At 41.9% G+C, this 14,308-nt stretch overlaps 1 protein-coding gene across 1 annotated transcript in view; it reads right to left on the bottom strand.

Annotated features, from left to right (window-relative positions):
- Positions 1–14,308, bottom strand: part of EPC2 (enhancer of polycomb homolog 2) — a 3,037,718-nt gene that overhangs the window by 1,755,131 nt on the left and 1,268,279 nt on the right. The window lies entirely within an intron of this gene.

Raw genomic sequence — 14,308 nt, 5'->3', positions numbered from 1 at the left:
GGGAGATTTTAAAATTAGGAAAGTTAAGAAGGTAGACATTTTTCAAACATTTTATTTAAAAAAATATATACTGGTTCAAGAACAAAGACAGAGAAAAAATGATTAAATACAAGAATTATAATACAACACCATGTAATATGAAATGAAGTATGAGTTAAGAGGCTAAACATGAAAAACAGTTGTAAAGGGAAACATTGGCAGATGCATGAACATTTTCTCCAAAGGAGATAATTAAATCAGAGAGAAAAAAAACACGTAACAAGCACTTGTCATTGACAAATAGCAGTATTCACTAAACATAACATGCACAAAGAGTGGCTAAAATATGAGGGATGACTGAAACAGAAGATATGAACAACCAAAGAAACAGGAAAAAAAGGAGCATTTGACTGCACCCTCACAATGCACTTCAAAATATTTACATGGGAGGGGTCCACATCTGAAACTAAAAGAAAATACAGTAGTATTAAGAATGTATTGCAAATGTATTTGCCCAAGTAAATTCACTGCCACAATCCTCATTTCTTGTGATATCCTGCCCTGCCAATAGCCCATGGCTAGCCAAAATTCCAGAGCTATAAACTTTGAGCATGAAAATGAGGCCTAAATCCAATCTTCATGAGTCACCTCAGGAACAGAATTCTACAGAAGCACTGAAATACTGATATTATTAACCAAGACTGAAGTGTGTTCAGTCTGTAGAGATTCAGCAGGGTAATCAGTCTAGTATGAGGGCATGCAAGATGCTAAACAGCCTGTAGAGCGGTCGCACCACAGGCCTCAGCTAAACTTTACTCTAAAGTAGGGAGACTGCAAAGGCACTCATTCTGTCCAGAGTGGCTGGACCAAGGGACAGCCTCAGGTCTCGTAATGCTTAATCCCTCTTTTACAACATGTTTTTTCTTTAGCAGAAGGTTCCTGGAGGCCAAACCAGGTGCGTGCTCCTTTTCTTGGTTGCAAACTCCTGGAGAGAGATTAACACCATCTAGATCTTCACAGATGAAAAGTGAATAAAGGAAGAGGGGGTTCCTCTTGACAATTGGCACAGAATGGTTTATAAAAGAGTTAGATAGGATGCTGATACTCAATACAGAAACACAGTTTATTGTATTGTAATGTAAATGGCCTAAGGAACACTATTAAAAAGAAGGGTGATTGCCTATGTAAGGGAATTACATACCTCAGATTCAACTACTGTAAGACAGATGTTTGTTAGATACAGAGCATCTCAAACTTCAAAAAAAAATGGGTATGTGGTTGAGACATTTTCATTGAACAGGAGTGATTAGGAGCAGAACCTCATTTGAATTACTAGAAAAGAAGCTAGATAATGAAGACAGGTTTACAAAGTTATCAAGAGGCACTTAGGAAGTGGTTAAATAATGATTTTAACTGTTTATTTGCTCTGGGGATGAAACAACCTGAATTAGCAAGGGTCATGAGAGAATGGTTGATCTACCACAAAAGGATAACAGTATGAGAAAGGGATTGGAATTTGGTATGTGCAATACACCAGACATATTAAAAGATCATTACCATAAACACTTACACACCAGGTAAGTTTATGGGATGGTATACAGGTACAATGGGTATGATAAATAAACACAAAGTTTTGCAGTTATCTAGGGCTAGAAAGATTTGTTTTTCTTATGGGTACCAATCCTTTTGAAGGCTACACAAAGTCATTATAACAAAGGAGTATGCTCAAGTGGGTGGAATATTTGGAGTCCTCCTCTAATTCTGTTTCAGGAAATACAACTATAATGGGGTGCAAACAACATAATTTGGAGGGCAAACCAGTTAAGTAAAGATGAGCAGCTTATAGAGAATACCACGGACAGATTAAGGGACAGGTAGGCAGTACTACAAAACTCTGGATGACTCAGTACAAAAGTGGGGATTGCCTGGACTTGAGACTTCGTAAAAACCTAAGCCAGCTCAAATATATCCTGTATAAGGCCTGGGAACTGGGAAGGAATGAGGATTTATTCAGCTTATGTGGAGGCAATTCAGTGGATGCTGCAGACTTCAATGTTTTTGGCTCTGTTTTCCCATGGGGGTTGTGATACCACCCTCTCCTTCACTAAGTGAAGAATGAACATCAGTTGCAGCTGTCTTCAAGAGATGTATCCAAGCCAACCAATGTTGCAGTTTAGTCCAGAAGGACGTGCCTACAGCTGACGACATGACAGCCTCCAGAGAGACCTCAGCATCACTGTCACTATCAAATATTTATGCAAATTCAGCAAAATCTGGTGACTGCCAGTCACCCCTCTGTTTCAGTATTTCCAGGATGTCTGCAAAGGACACATCCTCTGAGGGGAACCATGGGGACCCTTCTGATTCCTCTAAGGTGGTGTCTGATGTCAAAGATTCCGGAGGGGAATCCAAATGCCTCCTCTTGCAAACTCTCTTTCTGGGGACTTCATCAGTGGGAGTGTCTGGTGAAGTCTCAGTAGAGCAGGGTTCACCCAAAGCGGTTACCTGAGGCTCTGGGTCTCGACGCTTAGTAGGAACCTGCGATGTAGAGGCAGAACGCGGCATTTTAGGGGAGGAAGAGGAGAGACCTGAGGAAGTGAGGGTCTTAGCAGACATTAGCCTCCTCATGGCATCGAAGGCACCAGAGTGCTGAACCAGAGGATGGAGCCGAGCTCATCTGCGCTGAGGCCCCGAGAGGAAGGGTCAGAGCTGACGTGTCGGTTCGATGACCCCCCCCCCCGAACCGAAGAGAGAGTGTCGGCTCTGAGACTCTTCGAACAGCACCGAAGAGATCAAGGTCGATGGAGCCGAAGTCACTGGGACAGGACTCAGCTCTGCAAGTTCCACAACCATCAGACCTTCTGCCTCCGAAGGCCTAGGTAAGCTCGGAGAAGTAGTCATCACAGGCAAAGGGACGGTAGTAGGATTCAAACCCAGTTGGGACTAAACCGAAAGTAATTTGGCCAATGCCGGATGCTCTAAGAGCCTCTGCACCACATGGTCCACATCGATGTCTGAAAGGGTTCTAGAAGAACGGGTCGAAGGGACCGAAGAAGCCACAGACCTGAGTATTGGAGACTTCAACACCTCTGACACCGGCTACAGCATAGAGGATTGGCTCCAAAACATCAGTTCGGTGCACGGCTCCGATGACTTAGGAACCGGCGACCGCACCTTAACAGAGGTGCTCGGAACTGAGGGCCTGGGTTCCGAGGACACCCTTGAAGACTTCGACCCTTTCGAAGACTTGGAGGTCTGGTCAGTCTTATCCAAGGCTTCCTGAAATTCAGGTTTCAACAGTCCTTTATCAATTCACTTTCTTCTTTCAAGTAATACTCTGCCACTAAAAGAGTGGCAGATAGAACAATCCTCCTGTAAATGCACAGATCCTAGACAATATACACAAGACACAATTGTCCTTAATAGACATTTTCTGCCCACAGTCGCACCTCTTGAAACCTGACATCTGTTTCTCTTTTTGATCAGCCATAATATCAAACAGCAGACAATTATCAGATCCCTGATGATAAAACAAAATGGTACTATAAAGAGTTCAAGACTGTCGAACTTTCTACCAGCACACAATTATCAGAACCCAAAAAAAATGTTATATCTAAATATTTATTTAAATATTTATAGCAAAATAGCAAAAGCACACTTTCTAATATGAAAAAATATAAAGGGATAGGGTAACCCAGTTGACAAAGCCCTGTTCAACTATAGTAGTGAAGCACAGAAGTGCCTAAACGAAAAAAGGGACAAGGCCCAAGAGCAACCGCTCCAATAACACCAACACAGCAAAAATCCACAAAACAAGAGGGACAAAGCCCTAAAAAAATAACATGAACAGACTACTAACTGTAATAAGAATATTAACTCTACGTAAAACTATTTGTCAAAAGACAGAAAAGAATTATACTGGCCCGAGCTCTCTGAAGAACTTGCGATCCGTTGCAGTGGCAAACTAGATCTGATGTTAGTCAGAGAGCATCATGGTATAGAGACTGTGCCTCGAGCTACTCAGAGATCTTGCCCTTGGAAAGCGGACAACTTGAAGCCAATGGATCAGCTCCGTACCCCACATGTAAGAACAAACGGCAAGATTGAACAACTTCACATCAGAGGGTGAGAGAGGCTGAGCTCTGAAAGGACAATGCTAGGAAATGCAAAAAGTAAATATCCACTCTCTGGCATAAACACCACACCAAAAAACAAGTGAGATTGAGGGAGGGGCTACTACAGCAGTGATCATTCAAACATCTACTGTTGAAAAGAAAAAATACTAAATTTCACAAATACTAATAAAAAACGCTTTAAAACGAAACGTGAAAAGAAGACTAAAAAATGACTGCCCACACAAATGTTTTAGTTGAGCGCTTGCTTTCGTTTTAATATAAACTAACTTCCTCAGAACTGCAAACAATCCCAAACAACCACTTAAATACAAAAATGTATTAATAGCCCAATCAGCTTCCATCTATCAAATTACTTGTCATGTTGACTTTTAAAAAATACATAGATTTACATCATCTCTCAAAATTACACATAATATTATAATGTCTATAGTAACAAAAGAGGGTTAAATCAATAATATAACCTATCATTTAAAAGACACTTAACATTTAAGGTCTCATTCAGACCAGGAATTTGATCTGCTTTCAAAATACTTGCCATCTTAATTCTTGGATTTGAAGAGCATTATTATACTCTGTCACAAAGGGGTGTGAAATCAATCCAATACAATACAAAAAATACAAATTTCTTAAAATTAGAACATTCTTAAAGCACGTGGCGCTAACGCATTGTTTACATCTTTGCTTTAATAGCCAAGCAGTGCTCATAAATTCTTTTATATAATGCTCTCTCAGTTTTTCCCACATACAAATTGTGGCAGGTAGAACATGATGCTAAATATACTACTCCACTACTCTTGCAGTTCAATCTGCCCTTACTAACCCACCATCTTTCGAATGTGAGGAAAAAATATATTTTTAGAAGAATCAATAAACTTACATTGCCTGCAGTTATAACAGGGGTACGTACCCATAGATCCTCTAAAGGTTTTATGTTCCCCTACTTCAAATATGGACTTTACACTTGCAACTTTTTTATAGATAAAACGGGGATGATCACCTAAAATGATTTTCAGTTAGTAGAAATGGCCTGTTTAATACTGTTACAATCTAAATTAATGGGGACAGGAAAGGCACATTCCATCTTTTAATTAGTGTTATTGTTTTTAGCAAAAAACCCACTAGTTAAAATTGGTGGAAACTTTTCCATCTTAACCAATAACACTTGTTCCAAAATCTTTTTTAACTTGTCATATGGGTAGCCTCTCTGAAAAAAACATAAGTATAAGCTTGTTTGCTTCACAAATAATTTTTTTTTTTCTGAAATGAGTCTGCTGAGACATATAATTTGCCCGCGGACTAAGTTCAACTTCATAAACAGAGGGTTTCCACTCTCATAGTGGAGAAAATTGTTGGTGTCTCTTTCCTAAACATTACACCCATAAATCTTCTCTCTGATTTTCATAACTATGTCGAAATCCAAGAAGTGCACATTCGTGCCAACTTCACTCAGTACAAACTTAAGTCCAAGCATGTGTTTGTTCATTATCATCCAAGAAAGAGTCTAATTCATCAGCAGACCCATTCCAGATAAACACCAGGTCATCAATGAACCTCCTACACAAGGAGGCATGTTTAAACCCTTCCAATTTGGTTAGAAAAGACAGTTCCCACTAACTTAACACCAAACTGGCAAAAGCAGGTGCTACCTTTGCACCCATAGCCACCCCATACGTTTGATGGTATACCTACCCATCAAAAAGAAAAATGTTATTCTTTAAAACTAGTTCTAGTAATAAACAAATGGACTGAACCATCACATCCCCATATGTAGTGTATTCCCCTAAAAAGCTTTCTACAGCTTCTATCCTTAGGGTCTGGTCGACTGAAGTGTATAAGGAAACATCAACAGTAACTAACAGTGTTTCTGTCCCCTTAAATGTATAATTTCTTAATTAATCCAGAAACTCCCATGCATCCTTTAAAAAGTAGGGAGTCTTGACAACTAATGGATTTAACAACACATTTGTACAATAATACAGGGATTGAAGCATTAAAACTATTGACTAAGCACAATGTTGTTCAGACTAACACACTTAAGCAAGAGATTGAGTTAAATTATGTAATTTTACGTGATGACAATTTTTGTGTTTTTAAACCTTTGTATGATAGAATTGAACTTAAAATTCAAAGACACATGGCTAGCCTAACTAATAAGAAACGAAATAAATTAGCACGAGATTCATTGACTTATGCCAATAATACAGCTTTTGTTTTGAATACGAAATTAGGTTCATTTGCTAAAAGTGGTAATAATAACAACAATAATAATGTAAGAGAATGGAGATCTAAAGGGAGTGGCAACATGAATAGGGGTGACAATAACCAAAATAGTGGTGACAGTATTAGTGCTTTGAATGATGCAGGGGAAGGCACTAGTTCTAGCTCTAACATCTCTCATGGCCCCAACGACCCTTTTCCCCTCAAGTCACCAGAAGTAAACAACAAAGGAACGAAAAACAAAGGGAAGGGGAATGTGGGGAACAAAAAGAAGGGGAAATACCAGAAGAGATAGTCCCTTTATGTAAAATGTATAATTTTAGTGATTTAATTCTCAGTGAAGTCCAGCAGAAAGTACTAGAAAAAGGTTTCTCTTTTGTTCCTACAGTCAAAGCACCATTAACTGACACAATATTGGATTTAAAGTTATACATTAAAAAATTGAATTTTAAATATGCATTTGATGGAGTAGAACAGAGAAGTAACACTATGTAGAAAACAGAGTGATGCTAACCCGAAATTAATACCTACACTTAACGTTTTCAACTAATTATGTGAAAATGATATTAGGTGTATTTGTAATAACCATAAAAATTTCATGGGGAACAATAATCACAAAAATAAAAAACCTTTTTGGGACAAGAGAGAAATGAAAACGTTAGTAGATCTTAGAAAAAGTCAGCAACACAGATTTATGAAAGCGGACAAAGGGTATAGGTTGGTTATTATGAAAATTTCTGATTATCAAACCCATATGAAAAATCTGTTAAATGATGAGAAGAACTATCAACTAGTCAATAAGGACACAGAAAGAACTTCTGTAGCATAGATCATCAGTTAATAGAACTATTAAACAAAAATTACATCAATATGGGTACTTATGAATTTCTTTACTTTGAGGAACCTGTACTAGGGATTTTTTCGGAATTCCAAAAATACATAAAGATTTAACCAACCCACCCTTTAGACAGTACAGCTGTGTACACTTACCATAAATGTAGATGTTAGAGTGTATTCACTGTTGCAGTCATTACATTTGGGTTATCTGCTTGCAGTAGCCCTCAGTCGGTCTGATTAACAAAGTCTTGGGCCCTGCATCGGTTGCTGTCCCTTCTTCCATTACGTCAGGTTGTCAGGGGTATAAAACATGCAGCTGACGTCATTACATCAATTTTTCTTGCCCCAGATGTCAGGTGTCCCCCTAACAGGAAGCACTCAAATCTATAAATACAAGGATATACCTCCAACAAAAAAGCAAATACACCAAAAAGCTTTTAGAGCATAGTAAGTGAGAGTAGTGGTATAGCCAAAAGAAGAAGGGGGCTGGAGGGAGGGTAACCAGGATTGCAACAGTGAATACATTCAACATCTACATTTATGGTAAGTGTACACAACTGTACTATGTTCTTCATGTTTCACTGTTGCAGTCATTACATTTGAGTAGATTCCCAAAGCTATGGTTGGGAGGAGGAGTTTATACAGCATTAGGGCCATCTATAAGGCCCTGCAAGAAAGCAGTGGCAAACCCAGCTCTGGACTTAGAGAAAATTGGTAAATGATAATGCTTGGAGAAAGTATGTACCGAGCTCCAAGTAGCAGCTTCTAGGATGTCCCTGGTAGGAACACCTCTGAGAAAGGCTACAGAAGTAGATGCAGCCCTGGTGGAGTGAGATCTGATTCCCTGGGGGATAGGTTTTCCATGGTGCTTATAGCAGAAATGAATGCAATGGCTTATCCATTTAAAAATGGTTTGCTTTGAAATAGCCGTCTCCTCTGTCCCTGCAGCAAATACTACCAGCAATTGTTCAGATTATCTTCGAGGTTTAGTTCTGTACAAGTAGAATCTAAGTTAACTGTGCACATCCAAGGAATGCAGAATCCGTTCCCCTTTGTTCTGTGGATTGGGAAAGAAGGTTGGCAAATGAATGGACTGATTAAGAGTCACAGTGGAAACCACCTTGGGCATGAAGGATGGATTGGTCCTGAGAGATACCCTGTCCGCATGAAAGATGATGAAAGGCTCCACTGCCATAAGGGCCTGTAATTCAGATATCCTTCTAGCTGAAGTGATTGATAAAAGGAAGCCTGTTTTCCAAGAAAGAAAGTTTAAGTCTGCAGTAGCAGCTGGCTCGAAAGGAGGAAGAGTGAGTTTCTCCAAAACACAGTTAAGGTCCCAGGCAAGGGTTGGAGCTCTCCTGGATGGTCTCAAATCTTTCCCCTCTGAAATACTGTTTGAGCAGAGGATGAGAAAAGACTGGAGGTTCTGTGTTATAATGATCTGAAATAGCTGAGGCGCGGATCTTAATGGAGGAAAAAGACAGGCCCTTGTGAAGCATCTCAGTTAAGTATTGCAAAATCTGAGGTAAATTGGGCACTGCTGTGCTCATCCCTTGAAATTGGTCCCAGGCACAGAATCGTTTCCATTTGTCAGCATAAGATTTTTTTTAGTACTAGGACTCCTTGCCTCCAAAATGATATCCATCACAGGTTTGCTGAGGGATGATGAGGGTGAATTTAAGTGATTAGCCAAGCTGCAAGGTTCAATGTTGGAAGCTGAAGGTGCAGAATTTGGTTCTCCTGCTGAGACAGCAGGGAAGGGGTCTGAGGCAGGTACCATGGAGATAACTGCGACACACTGCGCCGGAGGGGGTCCCAGTGTTGGCGCGGCCAGTCTGGAGCAATCAAGATCATCCTTGGTTTGTCCTGTTTGACTTTTAGTAGAACTTTGGAGAGCAGAGGCAACGGGGGGGGGGGGCGTAGACTGACAGGTTTTTCCAGCTGAAGGACAGAGCATCCACATTCCAGGCTTGTTTGTGGGGAGTCCTTGTGCAAAACTTGTCCAACTGGTAGTTCTAGGGGGAGGCAAATGGCTCTATGTCTGGGCTCCCCCATTCGCTTGTCAACATGTTGAAAATCCTTGGTTCCAGTTCCCACTCGTGCGGTTCCATGAGGTTTCTGCTTAGTCCATCTGCCAGTGTATTCAATTTTCCTGGCAGGAATTGAGCTTGTAGGTGCACTTGGTAGCTCAAGGCTGTGTTCCACAATGCCATGGCTAGTCTGCAGAGGGGGTAGGAATGTGTACCCCCCTGCTTGTTTATGCACCACATAACCATAGTGTTGTCCGTCTTTACCATTAGTTGTCTTTGGAGAATGTAGTCCTTGAAGGCTGTCATAGACCATTCTGTACAGCTAACATTTCTTTTGATTGATATGTAGGTGCATTTGATTTGGGTTCCATTTGCCCTGAATGCACTTCCCTGCCAAGTGAGCCCCCCATGCATAGTCAGATTCATCTGTAGTTAGGGTTTGGGTGGTAGGGGGTAGTGTGAATGGTAGTCCCTTGTTTTGGTGGCAGGCCTCTGCCCGCCATAGGACCTCCAGGCATAGGCAAAGTATGATAGGAACCATTGTTTCCAGGCTGTGATAATGTTGACTCCATAGACTTTTTAGATAGCACTGTAGTTTCCTCATATGTACTCTTGCATATGGAATTCGAAGAATGCAGGAGGCCATGAACCCCAAGGCTTGCAGTATTTGCCTTCAAGATAAAGTACAGTTTTGTACCTACCATAAATGTAGATGTTCGAGTGTTCACACTGCTGCAGTCATCACACTTGGGTTATCCTGCCGTTAGGTGGTCCCGCAGTCAGCCAGAGTTCCAAAGTCTTGGTCCGGCGTCGGTTGCTGTCGCTTCTTCCCTGACGTCAGTGCGCCAGGGGCATACAAGATGCATCCGATGCAATTTTCTTCAGTTTTTCTTGCCCCAGATGTCAGGTGCCCCCAATAGGTAGGCAATATATATTGCTATATAAAAATATACATATAAAAATAAAACAATACCTTCAGTCACAAGCAAATACACCACAGAGGTTGTATAGGATAGAAAGGCATAGATAAGTCCAGCTAGTTCAGTGGGGATGGAGCGAGGGTAACCTGGACTGCAGCAGTGTGAAAACTCGAACATCTACATTAATGGTAGGTACAAAACTGTACTATGTTCATCGTGTTACACTGCTGCAGTCATCACACTTGGGGTGAATCCCAAAGCTAAGGATGGGTGGTGGAACTAAATAGGGTTTGGAGAGGCTAGTAGGCCCTGCAGAACTGCAGTGGCAAAGCCAGCTCTGGTTTTAGAGTACAGAGGTAAGTGATGGTGCTTGGTGAAGGTGTGCACTGAACTCCAAGTTGTAGCTTCCAAACTATCCTTGGTTGGTACCCCTCTGAGGAAGGCTGTTGATGTTGCTGTAGCCCTGGTGGAATGGGGCCTGATGTTACCAGGCCCATATTTCCCATAGTGTGTGTAGCAGAAATGGATACAATGTCCTATCCATTTTGAAATGGTCTGGTTTGAGATAGCTTTTCCTTGAGATCCTGCAGCATAGGATACAAAGAGCTCGTCAGATTTTCTGAAGCCTTAGTTTTATCCAAGTGGTAACGTAATTGCCTCTGAATGTCCAAAGAGTGTAGGAGCCTTTCCCCTTTGTTCTGGTGGTTTGGATAAAAGGTGGGCAAATTAATGGTTTGGTTTAGGGCCACACTGGATACCACCTTTGGCATAAAGGAAGGGTTAGTTCATAAAGAGACTCTGTCTTGATGAAAAATGATGAAAGGCTCCACTGCCATTACGGCCTGTAGTTCTGAGACTCTTCAAGCTGAAGTTATTGCTAGCAGCAGGGCAGTTTTCCATGATAGGAACTGCAGATCAGCTGTGAAAGCTGGTTTAAAGGGCGGAAGTGTAAGCTTTTCCAAAACAAAGTTGAGATCCCAAGTTGGTGTTGGTGCTCTCTGGGGCAGTCTTATGTTCTTAGCCCCTCTGAGGAACTGTCTTAGTAATGGATGTGAAAATATAGGATCATCCGTGTTGTATTGAGCTGAAATAGCTGAGGCATGGATATTAATAGATGAGAAGGAAAGTCCTTTGTGCAACATCTCAGTTAAATATTGAAGAATCTGAGGAATATTTGGGACAAGGGGATTTTGGCTTTTAGCCTGGTTCCAGGCGCAGAATCTTTTCCATTTGTCTGAATAGACTTTCCTGGTGCTGGGTCTTCTGGCCTCCAGAATGATGTCCATCAGAACTTTAGAGAGAAGTGTTGACTGGTTGTTTAGGCAATATGCCATGCAGCCAGATTTAAAGTCTTGAGCTGGCTGTGTAGAATCCGATTGTTTTGCTGAGTGAGTAGGTGAGGAATTGTAGGTAAAATCCATGGTGGGCCTTGAGCCATGTTCCTTAGTATTGGATACCAGTGTTGGCGTGGCCAGTCTGGAGCAATGAGTATCATTTGTGGCCTCTCTAATCTGGCTTTCAGCAGCACCTTTGCCAGAAGAGGCAGTGGAGGAAAGGCATACACTGTCAATGTTTTCCAACTGAATGAGAGGGCGTCCACTTTCCAAGCTAGTGTGTGGTATGTCGTTGTGCAGAATTTCCGTAGTTGGTAGTTTTGGGGGGAAGCAAACAGATCTATGTCCGGGCTCCCCCATTTTTGAGTCATTTTGAATACTTGTGGATCTAGTTTCCACTCATGAGGATCTATGATGTTTCTGCTTAGATCGTCTGCCAATATGTTTTTCTTTCCTGGCAGGAATTGTGCTTGTAGTTGAACTTGGTAGGTCAGTGCTGTGTTCCACAAGGTCATTGCTTGTCTGCATAGGGGGTAGGACTGTGTGCCCCCTTGCTTGTTTATGTACCACATCACTGTGGTGTTGTCCGTCTTTATTAGGAGTTGTCCTGGATGTAGGAGGTCCTTGAAAGCTGTTAGGGCATTTTGTACAGCTAGCATCTCTTTTTGATTGATATGTAGATGCCTTTGGTTTGCAGACCATTTGCCCTGAATACAATGTCCTGCCATGTGTGCTCCCCAAGCATAATCCGATGCATCTGTTATAGTTTTACCTGGCTGTGGGTAAGGTAAAAGAATGACCCTTGTTGAGGTGACATGCCTGAGCCCAGCATAGAAACTCCTGTTGAAGGCAGGGAATGAATGGAATTATTGTTTCCAAGCTGTGGCTGTGTTGAGTCCATACGCTTTTCAGATACCATTGTAATTTCCTCATATGCAGTTTTGCAAATGGTATTAGTAGTATGCAAGATGCCATGAATCCCAAGGCCTGCAGAATTTTTCTTGCAGGGAGTTGGGTCTTTGTTGCCATCATTTTGAAGTATTGAGTCAGTTGTCCTTGCTTGTCTGGCGTGAGATAAGCCATCTGGGCCGTTGTATTTAAGCTGGCACCCAGGAATATTGTCTTGTGAGGGCACTAGTTTTGACTTCTTTTCGTTTACTGCGTACCCTAGGCAACTTAGTAGGTTTTTGACAAACGCCAGATGCTTTAACAGAATGTCCTTGCTTTCTGCTTGAATAAGGCAGTCGTCCAGGTATGGATATATCTGAATCCCTCTTTGTCTGCAGTATGCAATTACTGGTGCCAGGCATTTTGTGAAGACCCTGGGCACAGTAGATAAGCCAAAGGGCAGTGCAGACAATTGGTAATAGGTTGAACCTGCAATAAATCGGAGGTATCTTCTGCAGAAAAAAGAGAAAATTGGTAAATGATAATGCTTGGAGAAAGTATGTACAGAGCTCCATGTAGCAGCTTCTAGGATGTGCCTGGTAGGAACACCTCTGAGAAAGACTGCAGAAGTAGATGCAGCCCTGGTGGAGTGAGATGTGATTCCCTGGGGGATAGGTTTTCCATGGTGCTTATAGCAGAAATGAATGCAATGGCTTATCCATTTAAAAATGGTTTGCTTTGAAATAGCCTTCCCCTCTGCCTCTGCAGCAAATACTACCAGCAAATGTTCAGATTTTGTTCGAGGTTTATTTCTGTCCAAGTAGAATCTAAGTTAACTGTGCACATCCAAGGAATGCAGAATCCGTTCCCCTTTGTTCTGTGGATTGGGAAAGAAGGTTGGCAAATGAATGGACTGATTAAGAGCCACAGTGGAAACCACCTTGGGCATGAAGGATGGAATGGTCCCGAGAGATACCCTGTCCACATGAAAGATGATGAAAGGCTCCACTGCCATAAGGGCCTGTAATTCAGATATCCTTCTAGCTGAAGTGATTGATAAAAAGAAGGCTGTTTTCCAAGAAAGAAAGTTTAAGTCTGCAGTAGCAGCTGTCTCGAATGGAGGAAGAGAGAGTTTCTCCAAAACACAGTTAAGGTCCCAAGCAGGGGCTGGAGCTTTCCTGGATGGTCTCAATTTTTTTCCCCTCTGAGATACTGTTTGAGCAGAGGATGAGAAAAGAGGGGAGGTTCTGTGTTATAATGATCTGAAATAGCTGAGGCGCGGGTCTTAATGGAGGAAAAAGACAGGCCCTTGTGAAGCATCTCAGTTAAGTATTGCAAAATCTGAGGTAAATTGGGCACTGCTGTACTCATCCCTTGAAATTGGTCCCAGGCACAGAATCTTTTCCATTTGTCAGCATAAGATTTTTTAGTACTAGGTCTCCTTGCCTCCAAGATGATATCCATCACAGGTTTGCTGAGGGATGATGAGGGTGAATTTAAGTGATTAGCCAAGCTGCAAGGTTCAATGTTGGAAGTTGAAGGTGCAGAATTTGGTTCTCCTGCTGAGACAGCAGGGAAGGGGTCTGAGGCAGGTGCCATGGAGATAACTGTGACACACTGCGCCGGAAGGGGTCCCAGTGTTGGCGCGGCCAGTCTGGAGCAACCAAGATCATCCTTGGTTTGTCCTGTTTGACTTTTAGTAGAACTTTGGAGAGCAGAGGCAACGGGGGGAAGGCGTAGACTGACAGGTTTTTCCAGCTGAAGGACAGAGCATCCACATTCCAGGCTTGTTTGTGAGGAGTCCTTGTGCAAAACTTGTCCAACTGGTAGTTCTGGGGGGAGGCAAATAGCTCTATGTCTGGGCTCCCCCATTCGCTTGTCAAAATATTGAAAATCCTTGGTTCCAGTTTCCACTCGTGTGGTTCCATGAGGTTTCTGCTTAGTCCATCTGCCAGTGTATTCAATTT

This window comes from Protopterus annectens, chromosome 6.part0 (assembly GCF_019279795.1).
Source record: "Protopterus annectens isolate FY-2018-M chromosome 6.part0, PAN1.0, whole genome shotgun sequence".
Lineage (NCBI taxonomy): Eukaryota > Metazoa > Chordata > Ceratodontiformes > Protopteridae > Protopterus > Protopterus annectens.
This window is presented reverse-complemented; position numbering and strand designations above follow the sequence as displayed.